The sequence below is a fragment of the Argiope bruennichi genome, chromosome 10 (assembly GCF_947563725.1).
Source record: "Argiope bruennichi chromosome 10, qqArgBrue1.1, whole genome shotgun sequence".
Lineage (NCBI taxonomy): Eukaryota > Metazoa > Arthropoda > Arachnida > Araneae > Araneidae > Argiope > Argiope bruennichi.
In genome coordinates, this window is record NC_079160.1 from 57,507,894 (window position 1) to 57,525,882 (window position 17,989).

Here is a 17,989-nt window from a genome sequence, read left to right on the forward strand (position 1 = left end):
TAACCATTTTGCTAAATTTGATGCTTATATTGTACACAATTTAGTGTAATCAAAAGATGACATTTTCAACCCTCAGAATTGAAATCTTATATTTCCTCCAGTTTTAAAATTTGATTTATTCATTTGGTGTCTCACTTTTGTATTAAAAAACAGGATTCCTTTAGTGCACCAGTGAAGAATTGGAGCAGTGGTTAAAGAGATACTTCTTGCAGTGTTAATATATACAGTGGCTCAAAAAATTGAGAGTACACCTTACTTTTATTTGATAAATCTGACTTTCAATATAAATAACACATTACCGAGAAGAGCGAACATGATTTTATTTTTACACATAACAAATAGTTTAATTTAGAGTAAAAATAAAGAAAATTCAATGTAAAACTTCTAAACAGAAAAATTTCAGAAGCCTTTTAAATGAACATACTCATATTTTTGCCTCAAAAAATTGAGAGTACACCAATGAAAGTTTTGGAATTTCTCGCATAGAAACAAAGTGTCACTGTTAAGTTGCATGTCTTTTGTCTTCTATAATGGCCTCTAAACGTCATGGTACCGATTCGATCCATTTCTGGCGGTATCTGAAGATATTTTATCCTATTCTTCTTGCACCAGTTGTTTTAAATGGGTTTTGCTTTTAATTTTGCGTTTTGTGCCAATTTTTCGAGTATGGCCCACGAATATTCAATGACATTGATGTCGGGGTACTATAGTGGTGTATGTAACTGCTGTTTACAATGAAAAAGACACCATATGTTGACGTTACATGCATTCTTTTGGGGGTTGTTGTCCTGCTGGAAAAGGCAATTTCCGTCTAAACTCAGATTTTTAATGCTTTCCTTTAGATTGCTGGGACCATATGGTCTTTCCAACTTGCAGCAGAAACTTCTCAAATCATAGGCAAAAGTGTAAGTACTGAAACTGTGCGAAATGCCATTAGACAAGCTGGATATGAAAGTCACATTGTTAGAGAAAAACCGTTCATCAGCTTGTAAATTCAGATAAAACATTTAAAGTTTGTAAAAACTCATTAATTGAAGACCAATTAATTTTAAAACAAAGTTATATTTAGTAATGAAAGAAAACTCAACCTTTCTGGCAGTGACAGCCATCGTACTGTATGGAGAAAGCTTAATACTGCTTTGAATTCCAAAAAATTTACGTCTTACTGGTAAGCACGGTGGTGACTAAGTCAGGATTTCAGATTGCATTTCTTCATCCGGGATCGGAAATTTAACTCTTATAGATGGTATTATAAACCATATGGTTTACTTATATATATTTCGCAGCAATCTAAGGGAAAGTTCTAAAAATTTGGGTTTACATTGAAATTTCATTTTCCAGTACGACAACGACTCCAAACAGAATGCACGTAACGTCAAAATATGGTGTCATTTTCATTGTAAACAGCAGTTACACACACTACCACAGTACCCCGACATCAATGCCATCAAATATTCGTGGGCCATGCTCGAAAAAGTGGCACAAAAACGCAAAATTAAAAGCAAAACCCATTTAAAACAACTGGTGTAAGAAGAATAGGATAAAATATCTTCAGATACCGCCAGAAATTGGATCGGATCGGTACCATGACGTTTAGAGACCATTATAGTAGACAAAAGACATGCAACTTAACAGTGACACTTTGTTTCTATGCGAGAAATTGCAAAAATTTCATTGTTGTACTCTCAATTTTTTGAGGCAAAAATATGAGTATGTTAATTTAAAAGGCTTCTGAAATTTTTCTGTTTAGAAGTTTTACATTGAATTTTCTTTATTTTTGCACTAAATGAAACTATTTGTTATGTGTAAAAATAAAAACATGTTTGCTCTTCTCGGTAATGTGTTATTTATATTGAAAGTCAGATTTATCAAATAATAGTAAGATGTACTCTCAATTTTTTGAGCCACTGTATGTTAAGTACAGAGTGATCAAAAATGAATATCCTACCTTTTCAGAACTAATAAAAGAAAAAAAAACCAAAATTACAAACTTGTTACTCATTGGAAGTTAAAAATAACAGTTGAAAGTTTAAATTCTGTACGGTTATAATTACTGAACGTGAACCTCTTCAGAAATGCGATCAATATTGATGCGGTACGATAACTCATCCCAAATTTTTTCAAAGTAAAGTCTTGAAAGGTTACAAATATGCTATTCGAGATATTCAATTTTTTTTTATTCGCGGATGCATCAAACAACAGGTATTCCTTCCATCTCTACTAACACAAATGTATGAAGTTAAGATATTGTTACGAACCTGTGATGCGGCTTTCCAGCATAGCTGGTTCCATGGGAGGTCCCATTGCTTGGCGACAAACTTGGCGACCATTCGGCGACTAATTTGGCGACTTTGGCACCAAAATAGATTATACCCGAAACATCGAGAATTTTCACGATCCGTCCAGTAGGAACGGAGATACGCCTCGAACGTTCCTGGTTGGTTGAGAGGCTTCTAGCCCCGCCTCCTGATGCCTATAAAAGAAAGCAGTCCTGCCGCTGCCGAGTAGTTGTGAACCAGTGGTGAATTGTAGTCGCGGACCAGTGGAGTCGAAGAGTAGTCGGAATCGACAGTAAAAAAACTGGCCTTCCAGAGATAAGCGGAGCAGCGACGGAGTGAACCTAGTGCTGAACTAAGCTGTGTGCTACTGTCTGTAGTAGAGTTTTGTATGCTGCTGTGTATGCTGTTGTATGCTGCACGTCTCGGCTTGAGATAATCGTCTTCCGTGCTGTATATAGTTGTCGTCTTTGTGCTATCCTGTGTGTCTTCGTGTAAATAAACGTCGTTGTTTTATTTTCTACTGCCGCCTGGTGATTGAGCGTTCTTCACACCATATCCAAACCCACTATCCAAACGAACCCCGGAAATTTCGTAACAATATGAATGTCTTCAGCTTCTTAAAAATAGGAAGCAGAGCCTGCAACACAATATTGTACAATATTGTGCGACATTAAATAATCAATTTTCCCCAATTTTATACAGTGTTGCGAATATTGATCAATGTCATACAATATTGTACAGTATTTGTGTGCTATTGGGGAAACGACACAACAAACATATTGACAAAGTGTTGAATGTGTATACGTTGTAATTAGTACTGCTGATTGTCTCTTACTGAATACTTATAACTATGTTGAAATTAAAACTTTCATCTGTTATTTTTGATTACCGATGTGTAACAAGTTGTATTTTCATTTTTTTTTTCTTTTATTAGGCCTACAAATTTGGGATATTCGTTTACAAATACCTTTTATTTCTAATAGATGTTTCAATTCTTTAATATTAAAGAATTATTTCTTATGCTTAAAAATTTTCGTTATTTAGGGTAAAATGTTTTGAACAGGCATTTCTATGTTTTTATAGTTAATTAATTTATTTTTTAACTTCTTCTAATTATATTAATGTCGAGAGAAGAGTGTATTGCATTGGTATTTCTATTCGATCTTAAATTATTGTTAAATAATTTATTTCGCTAGATATTTGATTTTTAAAACTCCTAACTAAGTGATTCAAGTGATAAATGATAACTAACCTAATGAGTGATAATTAAACTTATAATGAGCAGGATTCATGTGATAATGAAACTTAATAATGAGCAGGATTTTAAGTTTCTTTATAAATTCAGGGACATACAACATGAGAAATAATAAAACAAATGGATGGACAAAAGTGAAACTGAAACCTCCAACCCTCTTGAAAAGAATATTTCGAAGACATGGTCATAAAATGCCTTACAAAACACAAGGGCAATAAAATATACCCTTTGGAAAATACTAAAGGTGAGTTCCTGCTAAACTTACTGGAAACATTTTTGAATCATATGTCACAGGCTGGATAAAAGGCCCAAATGTTCCACATCTGTGCATTGCAAAAGAATGTGCTACTTATTTTTCCATCCCATTTTATTTTCTCGGCTACTTCTCATTCTGGGTCAAAATTTTCTTTCGTGCGCTGGCAACGGGATTTTTCCTGTCTAAACGCCGATAAAATAAGTACCCCAGCGGGCACGAGAGAGAAGCGATTCCTGTTCCATTTCGAACACTGTGCCATTTGCTGCTGTTAGGGGGGTAAAAAAAGAACGTTCCTACTTTACTGCCCTTTTCGAGATTGTAATTTATGTTTGTAGATTTGGAAGTGAGTTTGTTGTTGAGTTTCTTCATATAATGGTTCGAATAGTAGTTCCAGTAACATTGTAAATTCAGGAAAGTGTTCTTTCTTATGAAACCCATAAAGGATACTTTAAATCTGTATTCTTTTACTCGACGAAGATATCAAGTAAAAATTGAGACATTTGCCGGGAACATTTATTCGGCTCTCAAAATACACATTTTAAAACTATTTATGGATGGTTCCGAGAACTTTCCTCAAAATATTTTTACATTTTTGTGAGATTTTATACAAATATTTTGAAATTTCCGTTTTCAAAATCATACTGCAATCTAATTGTTTTAGAAAATAAAGGGTGTCCCAAAATTAACACAAGATTTGAATTTGCCACCATTCGCGCAGTAAAGTATTCGCAAAACTATTAAAAAATCATTTGACAGCTAATAGTTTAGGGTTTTATAAAAATAGAGCTTTACGTGATAGAACAACGTGTTTTCATTGTTGAACAATATTTCAAAAATAATGAAAATCTGGCGGCCGCAGTTCGAAAATTTGAGAAACGGCCCCCTAGATAGTGTGATTTAATACCATTGGATTTCTTTTTATGGCATTATTTGATGTCAAAAGTCTATATAAACAAGCCCACAAGCACGCGTGCGGAGAAGACATGCGTAAAGGAGGATATTCAACGCAGCATAAACGAAATTCAGTTACATTTATGCAAAATGATCATGGAAAATTTCGACAAAAGATTGCTATGTGCCGGAAAAGCCGTGGAGGCCATTTGCTCTATGTGTTTTTCCATACATAATCCTATCCTGTGTACTTTATAATTCAATAAAAAAAAAACAATTTTTTGAAGGGAAAAAAACTGTGTTTTTTTTCATTTAATTCAAACTTTGCGTTAACACGTTGCTCCATTTTTACTAAACCCAAACTGTCAGCTGTCAAATGGTTTTTTTAATAGGGTTGGAAACACTTCACTGCACGAACGGTGGCAAATTCAAATCTTGCGTTAATTTCGGACACCCTTTATAATAATAATAAGATTTATAATATAAGAATGTTTCGAATATAAAAACAAAGATTTATTAAATATCATGATGACGAATTTCCTATCTTTAATTTCATTCTTATTTACTTTAATTATACTTTACAATATCATATTTATTTTTTAGATTTTGTATGTATCTTAAAAAACAGATTTTCTGCATATCTTATAAAAAAACATACATTTAAATAATTTTCAAATGTCTCCACCTTCAATATAAGCCCATTTCTTGCAAATATATCAAGATTCATGACGTTTCTCATTAACAGTCGTGGGGATTTGTTAAAATGAAAATATTTTAGTAGAAACGGTAAAAATAAATGTAATTCTTTAAAAATGAGTATTTGAATCAAGGGTTTAAACAATTATAGGCAAAGTCTAAGTATATTTCTTGGACATAAGTACTAGGATAAATGAAAAACTGTATTTTGTAAGTAAAAATATATATTAAGTGGTAGATGAATTCTTTAATAAACAGAATGACAAATAACTGCGCAATGCAAAATATATTCAGAAATAAGATTGTGATAAAATATTTGCAGATAATCAGATATTAAATACAAGATGCAGTGTGTTTTAAAACGTTTATTGTCACAATCACACCTGTTATCTGAATCGCCTATCTCATGACCTCTCCTTTTCCACATTTTAAATATAATAGAAAAGTCGGTCATATGATTTTATTCATGGCTCAATATAATTAGATAGTAAGTGTGGATCACCAGTGATTCACGCGACAGTCAGCGTGTTAAAAGAATTAGAAAATCATTGTTCAAAACGTTCGCGATAAAATCCAGACGAGAATAAACTAATCTTTCCCATGGATCTCCAAAATTTATATTTAAATTTTAACAGCATAAGAAAACTTGTATTATTAAATATGTCTAATTTGACTTTTATAATTATTATGTGAAATTTTTTATAATTATTTTTTGAAATTAATTGCCATTTTTTTATATCCAGAAACAAAATGAAGATAAAAAAATATTAATATCGTCATAAAAAAAGCGCTTGCAGCCAAGAAATGAATTAAATTCAAATCCCGCTTTCATTCTCTAATTTTTGCGTAATGCTAATTCTAAAAATTAATTTCTAAGAAGAAGCTAAACATCGAAAAAAAATATTTCTTTAGGAAAAGCAACAAAATATTATTACTCAAGTCAGGATTAAAGGAGATTTCTAACCATCTTCATTTATTAAAATCACTTTACTTGAAAAATAATTATTCTCAAAGCACGTCCAAAATGGGTGCTGAAAATTCGCTAATACTAACTAATTGATGTTGAAAGGTCAAGCAACGGAATTAGGTTGAGAAGAGGTTTACGTCAGCATGATGTGGAATTTAACTCCAAAATTGTAATTAAGTTCTTTACACGGCACAGAATTCCCAGAATTCTAACTAATCACTATGTTCATTGAAGCTCATTGTCTAATCTGCTGCTGAAATTCTCTTAAGTGTTTTAGACTGCTTAGATACCCGGAATTTTAGAGGGCTTCTGTTACCTCTAAACCAGTTTGAATGTTCACATTTTTTAAAAGATTGTGGGTTTAGATTTTTTTTCTACAATGAATAACTAATAAAGAATACATGGAGACAATGTTTTTTTAAAGTATCGATATCATTGTCTAAAGAATTTTTTTAAGAGCTTTAGAATGCTTAGATGATTTATAATTTAGTTGGGCCGGCGTCCTGGCATAGGGGTAGCGCGTCTTCCCCGTGTTCTGGGCGTCCTGGGTTCGAGTCCCGGTACGGGCATGGTTGTTCTTCCTCTGTTCTATCTGTGAGATGTGTGAATGTGCCCCCCTGTAAAAAGGGGTTGTGCAAGCGAATGAGATGTGTGAGTAGCTAAGACGTACTCTTGGCACTAGTTGGCGCTACTAAAACAAGAGACGCTACCTTGGCTTAAAATCGCTGACTTCGTTAGCGAGCTTGTGCTAGGCAAGTGCCATTATAAACAACAACAATAATTTAGTTGGACTTTTGCTATCTTTAAACTAGTTTCAAAAATTCACATTCTAAAATTGTTTAAAAATTGTTTTGGTTTCAAATTTCTTCTACATTGAAGATTTGATAAGGAAATGAATAACTATATATTTTTATAAATATTATGACCATTACATATATTACTTGTACAAATACCATATGTTTATATTTTTGCATTTGTGAAATTAATAGTATTTTATTCTTTAAAATAATTGCCCAGTTTTATTTAAAAATGTTTCAAGTCGATTTTTACTCATTTGTAAAGTTGTGATTTCGTGTTCGCCCAATTTTTAGAGTTTAGCGTAGTGTGGTCAGCATGATGACCCTTATCCCCAAAAAAGAAGGGGATATAAGATCAACCAATAACACATAAATAAATTTATGCTTCAAGATTAACAATGAGACAGCTTCACTATAACAGAAGCCTTAACATTAATTATGAAGTATGCATGCATGCATGCATTATGCAGAAATATGAAGTATGAATACATGAAATGTAACAAGCATTTGATTTTACAAGATATTCGGTTTGAAGATGCTTTTGGCCAAGTTGATTTTAACTTTTTAACAAAATTTCACTGAAAAGCTCTTAAACATTCTTCATACATTCTCTATGGCTAATCACATGACACCCAAATAATCCTCCTCCTAAACATTTACTATAAATCCAATGATTCATCTGTGATCTAGTCGAGCCGGTATCATGAAAAATTGGATCTATCAGTCATCCAAGGCATCCATTTCCTTACATTCAATTAAAGGTGAAAATACTTCCATAATAACTAAACAAAGCTTTTTAAATGTAATTTCATTTTTATCTAATACCTTATAAAAATATATAATAGGAATAAATAAAAAAACGGATTTAGCTATTAGTTTTGCTTAAAAAAATTCATTAAAATATGTGGAAGACAAAGGACTTTACCAAATGATTTTCCATTTATGTTGATTGCAAATAAATTGAATTGAACGTCAATAAAGTTAAACAATTACAAGGATTTATCATTATTTCTATGTAATTGTGAAATTTTCCAAAAAATAATCCTCAGATGTTTTTCAGAGAAGTTTGATTTATTGCTTAATTATGTTTAATTAAGGTACTCTCCAAGCATTAAACATTCGAAACTAACTTGAACCTCTGACGAGAAAAATTTGTTAGGTAAACATCAAACATTCGCCAAAGTGAAAGAAAGAAATATCTTCATCAAGCAAGTGACGAGGAAAACTTTCAACAACTTTATGAACACAAGCTGTTTTCAGTTTCTAAACATTTTTTCGCATCAGCACATATTCTTCTAACGTGTTCACTCATTAAGAAAATGCCGAATGCCTGAAACGGAAATAATTTAGGTTGCGGAAGATCAGGTGAAATTTTTAATCATGAGCAATATGGTCGAAAGGAATGAGCAAATATCTTCGGATGTAAATGAAAGATATTTTTTTTATTTAATTGTTAATAAAATGTATGTTATTTTTCTACAAATTATGTGATTTTACTAGCTTCGAATAAAAATGGAATAAGTCATAATTAATTTTTTAGAGCTAGTTTTTTATATTTTTCAATAACTTATTTTTTTTAAAATTTAATGTAATTTTAAAACATCTTACTCACAATTTTATCTATACTTAAAATAAAGCTCAATGTATGTATATGTGTGAGTGTTGGCACTCTACAGGCCAAACCGTTTGACTTACAGCTACCAAATTTGCATGTGTATACCTCGGAACGATTGTTTTTGAATTTTTAAATAAAATTTTAATTAATTAAAAATTAAGTGAAATTTCAGCTTTTTTTCGTTATAACTTTCGAAAATATTACAGCGCAAAATAAATTTTTGCATCAAATGAAAGCTCAAAAAATTCTCATTTTAATGATACCAATGCTTTAACCCATGAATTAAGAATTCGTTAAGTTTTTAACGAATTTTAAAGAAATGTTTTGACCATATTTTTCAACAATATGTTTCGCACAAAATAAAAATAAAATTTAATTTACACGAGCACGGGAAAGAAATTAACTTTCATCAACGTGCTGCCATCACATTAACAAAAGTTCAAATTTAATGAACTATTATTGGAAATTAAATAGTATATAAAAGTGTAATTTTCAGCACGTGTCTGTATGAAGGGAAATTATTGTTTATGATCTTTGAAAAAGCCTATATTATTAATCCAATAAAAAATTTCAATTTAAGGCAAGCATGGTTTAATATGTATTGGATAATCACTTTAATCAGAGTCCATCAACTTATTTGGGGCATGCATTTGCTAAAAAATGGTCTAAATAAACTAAATAATTATATTTTATGTAACTTGAATCATTAAATGTTCCGATGAATTACGAATTTCAAATTTTTACGCATGTACTCTGCTCTTTGAATCATATTTAACAAAATATCCCTGTGACACCAATATTTTAAATAAAAATTGTTAAACTCCTCTCAAAAATCAATTAATAACAATGTTCTAAACTGACTAATTAATGAAATCTGAATATCATTCTTTTTTTAAAACTGGCGATTTTAGACCCCTTCATCGACCGTCTCAAAGAAAATACGCCAATCTTCTCGGCAATGATTGGTCTATGATTATGAAAATGTTGATTGTTCTAAAATTGATATATAATAACCTCATAAATCTGTCAGATTTGATCGCAGAAGATAGAAACGTTTATTTATTTATTTAAAAGTTGAAGCGTAAAGAGTATTTCGCAGAATATGATTTCTTAGGACCAAAAGACTGTGCAAAATTTAAACTTTATAATTTTTTCATAAGTACATTTATTGATTGAAATAAAATAAAATAATTTTTATTTACATCATTTAAATATTTTGAAAGTAAAACTAAAAACTGAATTTTACAATGAATCGGAGAAACTTTTGTTGAATAATTCTTTAAGATATTATAAATTACAAAAATTATTCTACAGTGCGCATACAACTTCAATGCTGAACGACTCTGCTTTCAATTTTCATATTTAAAAAAAAAGATACGATTGGTTTCAGTAAAAAATGTTTTTATATTAATTCCAGTTTAACATTTGCACTTTAATTTAAAGTTGAAATTTTATGGGTGCAGACAGAAAATTAAAGAGAGAAATAAGTAGTACAATAAACAGAACTCTTTAAGACCAACATAATCATATGACTGAATTATATAAGTATAAAAATCTGAAGCTTAAAAATATTTTGTAGAAAAAGCTATTAAGAGACAAATTACATAAAACGACTAACTGAAAACTCATTAATACTGTCGAACCGGCTGGTAGCCAAATGCGGCTGGGTAAGAATAAAAATTGTAAAAATGTATATAATAGCATAGGAAATAAACAAATTAATTTAAAATTAAAATTTTCAGTCTATTTATTTGTTTTTAAGATTATTAATCCGTAACTGGAGACGGGAGTCAAATTATTAATTAGTTCTGATTGTCTCAGGTTTGTTTGTTCTTGAATACAATAATTTTTTCAGTACCTTCAAGTAATACTTTTAGCAGTATGTTGGCAGAAGTCAAAGTTTGAGTAAATGCTTACAACTTTTTCAAAATGTTCGTTGTTATTTTCTGAAACTGTGATTGCAAAAATATATAATGCAGTAGTTAATTTCTACATATTTTGTATTGCAATTCGTATTTTATTCGCCATTTTTATTTCTTAAATTCTAACAGTTATTAACGTTAGTGTCATCCCATAATGTTTAAGTAAGTGCTCATCAAAAGATTGTTTAGGTTTTTCTTATCGTATCTTTTCAAACTTTAATATTATAACATATAGTATTTATTTATTTAATATTTTTGGTAATTACTTGATTTCTAGAATATGCTGCTCTTTCAAAATAAATTCCAATGCTGTTCATAAAAGGCAAAAAAGAAAAATTACAATGAAGTCTTCTTGACTCCATGTCTTTGATCTCATAAAGAAATTCATGTCTCCAGTGACAGGTTAATTAGCATAAGAAACCCTACCAAGGCAGCTTTTCAATATCATATAAAATTATGCTGATCAATTTCTTGAAATAGATTTTAATCTATAAATCTCATTCGATTTGTATTTTAATACAATTGTAATGCTCCACATTAACTTCCAAACTTTATTCGCCATATTTAAAATTTTTGATATAAATGTTTTGTATCACGTCGAAGTTAAAAAAAAAAAGAAACTTTCTATTTAAGATGGTTGTTAGAAAAGAATTTAGCAATGATCTTTACTTTGAATAAATGAAAAAAAAATTGATATTTTATAAAATCGTTTGTCCGATGAAAAAAATTACATGCATATTAGATGGGAGGAATGTAATTAATTCTTGGATATAAAATTTTCAACAAAAAAACTTAATAAAAATTTATATGGTTATTCTATTCTTTACCACTTTTTTCATTCCAATAAATAAAAAGTTTAATAAATACAAAATATGACTTTTTATTATAATAGTTGCCTATTTTACAATAATCTATACTTATAATAAAGCTCAATGTGTGTGTGTGTGTGTTGGCGCTCTACAGGCCAGACCGTTTGACATACAGCTACCAAATTTGGTACATGTATACCTTGGAGGTTGGGAATGTGCACCTGGGGTTTCTTTTTTCGAAGTTTTAATTAGAATTTTAATTATTAATTAAAAACTAACTTTCCCGCCAAAAAAATCTTCCATTTTCCCCACCGCCAACTTTTCCGCCAAAAAAATCTTCCATTATCCCCAGCGCCAAAGGAGAAAGGCTTCAGTTTTTTTTTTCTCCCAACAGTAATGAGGCTAGGGTTAAAAATTTTCGGCGGATTATTTCAATCGGTTCTGTTTATTTTCTTAATGTTTGATGCATTTAAAATTAAACATTGTTAATGAATCAATCTTTCAGATTCATTCTGAAGTACTTTTGAATTAAAATAAAACAGAATAAAGGAAATTAAAAATTTCTAATCCACATAGCGTTACCCCAACTGGCGTAGAAAAAATCACGTATTTGCGTTACGTAACCGGCGAAGAGAATTCACGCATGCGCATTCTGTTCTGATTGTTGCCATGACAACGTTATCAACGGGCGATTTAAATTATTTTTAGGTTAGTTGCATGCTTTTGTAAGTAAATCGTATTTATGTTAGTTATATATTTTTTGTATATGCTTATAGTTTTAAGTACATCGTTTTTAAGTAGTTTTTTTTAACCTGTTTTCAGTGATTTAAATTATTTTTAGGTTAGTTGCATGCTTTTGTAATTAAATTGTATTTATGTTAGTTATATATCTTTTTGTATATGCTTATAGTTTTAACTACATCGTTTTTTAAGAAGTTTTTTTAAACCTGTTTTCGACCGATTATTTTAAACGATTCATTTTATTTTCTTAGTGTTTGATGCATTTAAAATTAAACATTGTTAATTAATCGTTCTGTTCATGATGAGTCTAAGAAAATTTTGTTGACTAATTCTTGAGATATTACACAAATTAAAAAAGATATTCTTTAGTGACCATAAAGTTTAAACGCTCAGTGACTCTATTATCAGTAATCATATTATTAAAAAAATGCTTTGTTTCAGAAAAAAATATTATTATATTAACTGCAGATTAATCATTTACACTTTAATTTAAAGTATAAATTCTACGAGGGGTAACAGAAATTTAGAGAGATACATATCACGTTATGATATTATGAGTGAATTATATGACTATCAAAATTTGAAGTTTTAAAATATTTTGCTGAAGAATCTATTGAAGTTGGAATTGCGTAAAATATTTAATGGTACGACCGGAGTTTAACTCCCTGCTTGCCGAAATTTTTAAAAATCGCCAACAACGGCCTTGCGAAATGTTCAAAAGCAAAGGAGCAGATATTCAATCATAGTGCATAATAAAGATTGCCAGCTTTGGCGCGTTATCGCAGCTTGGCGAAGAAGGGGGTTAAACTCCGGTTCAAGCTATTTAATTATTAAAATTTAAACGAACATTAAGATTGGCGAACCGGCTGGTCGCCAAAGGCGGCTAGTATTTCTTATTTTGAAAGTTGAATTTTAATCACATTTGCAAACCTCATAATATTAATTCCTAATTCTTTCTGTAATCTTTTAAAAGACTCCCGCAAGTAAAAGTAATCCATCACTATCAAATATGAACAGCTGATAATCCGCTAATGATAATTTGATTTGTACAATCAGCACCCCTCGATTTTAGTGAAAACCAACCCAAATCCGGTCGACCAGTAAAGAAGTTACCAGGGTGGATTGAGTCAGCTACTAGTAAGAGTTAAAAAATTAATTAGAGAGTAAGTTAGAATTAATTTTTACAAGATATTTCTTTAAAAAGTTGCATGAAATTTTAATGATTCGGCTTAGTATCATTTTAATATAGTAATTATGATATAGCTCGAGGACTATGATGGCGTTTGAAGTCCTCATTTTTTATTTCAGAACATCAAGTGCATACAATTTATACAATAATTGGATTTATAAATTTGTAATACGAATTATTTACCTTAACCAGTATTTTATTGCGTCATAGTTATCGCTTTTTCTTCAGTTACATTTAATTCTAAAAACCATTAACAATAACTGTATCAAATTTTTCCATGCAATTTTCGATTAATTTTTTCTTATATTAAAATATGTTGAATTAAAAATACAGCGGTATCTCGGTAATCCGGCATTGTATTCTGATGCTCCAGCATTTTCAAAAAATATGTGGGGAGCGTTAAAATGAATATGTGCTAGTGTAATAAAGTCACTGATATTGGTACAATGTTAGCAATAGACTTTTGTTCCGATTTTTTAATGTTTTATATGTAGTATGGTTTTCCACATAATTTTGATTACATTACAACATTTTTGCGTGACAAGCATAAATTGTGTTGTTAAAATTCATTTTGTTTAAATGTCACTTAATTAATTCGGCGCTGTCTGTTCTCTAGTCCGATATTCGACAAGAATTTACTACATTTTAACTCTAATGTAATTCAGAACTTTATAATCGCCTATAGGGTGAATACACACTTTCAATTTAAGCATTTCCAGTGGCGATCTCAAAGGCTTACAGGCAAACAGCAATCAAACAGAAAATCAAAATCAAGCACGAGTGTCACTACCCGCACACTTATCTGTCTATTTTCGTTAATCTGTTTGTCTGGATTCTACCAGACTGACCAGAATATGCTGAATTTTTATTATAAAACCAAAGCATTATGCAAATTTAAGAAATAGATAAAATATTTTAATCGTTTAGAGCATACGTTCACCCCCATCAATTGGAACACTTCAAATATCAATCTCAAAGAACTCTAGACAAAGACGTTCAAACAGAACCCAAGCAAAATCAATCATAAGTGTCACTCAACGGGTATCTCACTCGTTCTTCTGCCAGAGGCAATTTGTTCAATATTTTATCCATACCCCAAAATCAGATCTCTTGGATCAAGATTCAGCAAAAACTACTCCACGGGGAAAGCAGGATATAAAAATACTACAATTCAGCAGCTCTTCTAGTCTATGTGGGATGGCTGTCTGGTTGCCTCTTCCCTAGACGGCGTAATTTTGCACTTTCTTCACATCCCTCGATACCGGATAAGAAAATCGTTCTATCGACATATTAAGTGCCTTTTAGAAGTTGCCAGGCAGAGGCGGGACTCGTCAAACACTGAAAGAGAGGTTCTTTCCAACAATTTTCGGGTATCTGCTTACAAAAGAATGTTCCATGCCAGAAGAAATTGCACATGACAATTGATTCATCTATCTTACTTACATTTGTAGACGTTTCTATGGTAATGGAACGATATCAAGCGATATGGAAGAAAATTCTCTTACTTTTTCAGTGGTTGCAAAAAGATAAGGTATGGAAAGGATATAGGATATTATTTATTTATTAAGAACTGCAAAAGTGAATAAATGATATATCTTTTGGTCCGGAATGAGTTTCGGTAGGAATCAATATGAATTATTCTTGTGTATTATATAATATAAAAAAGATATTTCTTGTTATCGGTAATCGAATTTGTTTTGAGCAACTATTTTGTGTCTAATTTCTTAGTACCTGGAAGATAGAGCTTCTCTCAGCATTATTATTATTATTTTTTTTTTGGAAAATTAAGTTTTTTCGGTGAAATTATTTAGATACGAATCACACACTAATTATATATGAATATTTTTCAATATTACCTACATATGACCAAGTCATTTAAATAAAAAAAATATGAATGTTCTTAGTTTAAAATGTTATTCGACTTGGTTAATACAATAATTGCATGAATGGTGAATGTATTCGTATTCTGATAATGTAATATAGAACTATCTCACAATATTTTGAGGTAAAAGTAGGTTATAATCCTATGGCAACAATACAAGTACCACAAATATGGCTATATGGTAATGTCAGCGTGAGAACAGATAGAAAAAGGCTCTAATAATAAGTTGTAAAGAATGTTTTTTTCGTGTATAAAATCACATTTTTTCAGAAAAGATACCTATATAGATAAATTTAAAAAGCAAATTCTTTTCTAAATATAAAATTTAATCCAAATCGTTAGAGCCGTTTCCGAGATACACGAAGTAAATTTATATACACACAAGAATTTCTCGGATATGAATGACATTTTTCAGAATTATTTTTTACAGTTGGTTCTCATATTTCTCATGCTTTGTGAGACGTACTGCTAAAATGATAGTTCTAATAATAAGGTTTTAAAATATTTATATTAAATATTACTTAAGTGCCTGAATACATAATTCGAATCAATATTATTTATTAATAGAAAGCAATTTAATTTATCATCCGTAAAATAATATTAAATACTCTTTATTAATTTACAGTAATTCCAACAAAAATTTGCATTGTCAATGTTAACTTAAAAGTAAATAATCTATTTATTATGTTTTAGCGAATTTTCAAAAAAGCACTGAAATTTTATCGCTGAGCGATTTTACTAGTTTTTCTTTGGGTGCCAAAATTTCTATTCTCAATTGTTTTTCCTAATTCGATTTGTTCCTTAACTCTTTACTTCATTGGTTTTGCAATTCAAAATTTGGAAGCTGACTGCTAATAATTCTCATTCTCTCTTGTATTCGATATTCTTTTGTTTCAGTTTTAAATGTATACAACTAATTCTTATGTAACTTCAAGTTTTTTCATTGATAATTATTTCTAGAAATATAAATAATACAGTGATTGTAACGTTTTTCTGTGGCCAGTCAGTTAATTTTATTATATTATTATGAAAAGTTTTAAATTTGTGCACAACTCTGCATAAATTAAGCCTAACTCTCAATTTAATTTTGACTTTTTTTTTTTTTTTTTTTTTGCTTTAAATTTTCTCGTTTGGCGATGATTTGTTTTTGAAATGATAATCAGTGAAACTTATATGAAAAAAAAATTAAATGACATAATTCAGGACCTAGTTGAAACTTTAAACTATAAATCAAACATTTTAATTTCATATCGTTGATTAATTTAAAGATGCTAAAAAATTAAATAGTAGAAGCTAGAAAAAAACTTTCACAATAAATACAAACAAGGTTAACTGAAAAGGATATTCTTCTGCTCTAAATTATTGTTTTAAAAACCATAAATAATTTGGGTTTATATATGTTTAATTTCATAAAAGTTATTGTTGGAAGATCAAAGCTTCATTTCAAATTACCGTGAAATATCCTTTAAATACAGTTTCGATTACATTAAATTAATCTTAATATAAACATATAAGGTAATAAATTTCAATATAATTGTAAATGGGCTTAAAAAAAGACGTTAATTTCACTTTACAATTACTTTTAACAGGAAATATGAGAGCATTTTTTAATGTATAGTAAAATTACCAAAACAGCGGATATCAGGTAATAAAATAAATCTAGCAAAATATTAATGAAGATCTATTACTCCCAAAGGAATTTTAGAAGAAAATCTGTGTCGTTTTAGTAACTAAAAGACACGGTTTGATCATTTTAATGGAATACTATATATCGAAAAATAAATATTTCGATATTACTTCATTAAATACTTTGGCTTTCAAAAATATATAAAAAAAATTCCTTCGTGATTTTTGAATGCTGATGTGAAAGGAAAGGAAAAGAAGGAAAACACAAAATGAATTGGCTTCTGTATTTTCTTGAAAAAAAAGAAAGATATTTTGCAGTTTTAAGAAAAATTTTTGCCCAGTTTGCTTAATTTAATTAAAATTATTTCCATTTTTTTCCTCATGGGATATTTTTATTTTCCTTTCTAAGAGGCAAATGTCACTATTCTAATGGCATTTCACAAATAGCAAACGATTCTTTTTTTAACAAACTCGTAGATGAATGCATGTATAAGCACCTGCGATATGTGAATGACTAATGTTTCTGAAAGAATAATAAACATTAGATGAATAATGAATTATGGGTACCCCTAAAACATTAGATGAATAATAGCGCTGATAAATACAGAAATCGGCCAAATGCTTATGAAATAATTTCTGATAACTACATAAGAAATTATATTTCTGAATACGCTCTGCATATATGATGGAAAAACACTTGGGGCAATATATTTCGAGAAACACTGGGTTATATGCGAGTTGCCTATCTGTGACTAGATCTAATTGACTCTATTTCAACTAATATAAAAAATATTTCATGGTTTATTAGAATTTTTCATTATGTTTAGTTACTGTATTTGTCATTTCAATACTTTCTACATGAAGTTTAATTACAAATTAAAAATTTAAAGGAGTTTAAAACATTTAATCAGAAATTATAAATCATGAGTCTATTTTAAGTTTGATTGGAGTATTTTTATTTTATTTTTAAAATTTCCTCTTATTTTCATAATATTTATCATGAAATAAATATGTTTTTAATAGCATTGGATGCGTAAATCAATAAATAAACATTGAAAAGTACT